The sequence below is a fragment of the Sinocyclocheilus grahami genome, unplaced genomic scaffold (genome assembly GCF_001515645.1).
Source record: "Sinocyclocheilus grahami isolate Dianchi unplaced genomic scaffold, SAMN03320097.WGS_v1.1 scaffold652.1, whole genome shotgun sequence".
Lineage (NCBI taxonomy): Eukaryota > Metazoa > Chordata > Actinopteri > Cypriniformes > Cyprinidae > Sinocyclocheilus > Sinocyclocheilus grahami.
Window position 1 is genome coordinate 1,108,504 of NW_015505831.1, and position 1,394 is coordinate 1,109,897.

Consider the following 1,394-nt stretch of genomic DNA (forward strand, 5'->3'; position numbering starts at 1 on the left):
TATATTATAATATTATACATTATTTACAATAGCATGTAGCATGTCCATGAGAACCTAATAAGAATCATAATTGAAAATAGTGACAATTTTAGAAAATGTTTATTAAATTAAATTTCATAATATTATTTTACAATGCACACAACCTTAAGTGTCCTAAAAATAGGCCTTATTTTTGTTATGCTAAATCTTATTGTATATATATTTTTTTAGGGGTTGAAATTTGACCTGGACACATTCTTTTTATAAGATAAAAAAAAAAACTTGTCTGTCAAACATTTCAATCGAAAACTCTCTGATGTGAAGTACAATCTGAACAAAGCCGAGCCAAGGTCACTAGTGGAAACCCGTTACATAAAACCGATCAATATTCTAGAACTAGATCAGCCAGTTTCCCCCCAGGGACGGAAAAAGCCTCATTTCAGGAATTTAACACTTCTCCACACTACGATCAATGTGTCTCAGGCCTGTTTTTCTGCTCTCCTTTATGTGGCTCTAACACACAAATTCATAAAACAAAATGAAACAGAGAGCAAAAGTGGAGAATATATTATCTGTTAATAATCAAACCATAATTAACCTCAATGAAAGAAATAATTAAAAAAAAAACTTAAAGTGGCTTTACTTACTGATTAAATCACAGCCAGGTTATTGCTTTTATAGTTAGCATAATTAAAGCTAATTACCATGGTTAAAAAGCAATATAATCTCTCTAAAGTCCCATAAATGTTGCTTTTTAGATTGACAACCAGTATTAATTAAAGCAGGATTTTTACAGCTAAAGAAAGCTTAATTACCTCATGGCTATAAATAACTTCTTAAAGAGCTGAAATAATTAAGCAACTGAATTAAGAGTGCATTGGTCAAAATCAGTTAATTTTAAAATATATTCTGAGTCATACATCTTTTATATATCTTTTTTATGTTTTCCCTAAACTAATTACATTTTTCGTGACCATTTTATCTGCTATTTTACTCCTACAATTAAACAGGCCGTTTTTTTGGTTGCAGTTTCTTTAAATGAACACTCCACTATTTTTGAAAATAGGCTCATTTTCCAACTCCCCTAGAGTTAAACAGTTGAGTTTTACCGTTTTCGGATCCATTCAGCCGATCTCCGGGTCTGGCGGTAGCACTTTTAGCTGTAGCTTAGCATAGATCATTGAATCTGATTAGACCGTTAGCATCTCGCTCAAAAATTACCAAGGAGTTTCTATATTTTTCCTATTTAAAACTTGACTCTTCTGTAGTTACATAGTGATGTACACAATGATATTACGCAGCACCTGAAAATAGTCCCCAGCACGCTCCCTGTGTAAGCAGGTGGTCACGTTGGTGATCTTGACAGAAGTTAACCTATTTTCAGGCGCTGCGTAATATCATTGCGCCTGCTGCAC

General features: G+C 32.9%; 1 protein-coding gene across 1 annotated transcript in view; it reads right to left on the bottom strand.

Moving 5' to 3' along the window:
* stk39 (serine threonine kinase 39) overlaps positions 1-1,394 on the bottom strand; it is a 70,447-nt gene that overhangs the window by 53,260 nt on the left and 15,793 nt on the right. The window lies entirely within an intron of this gene.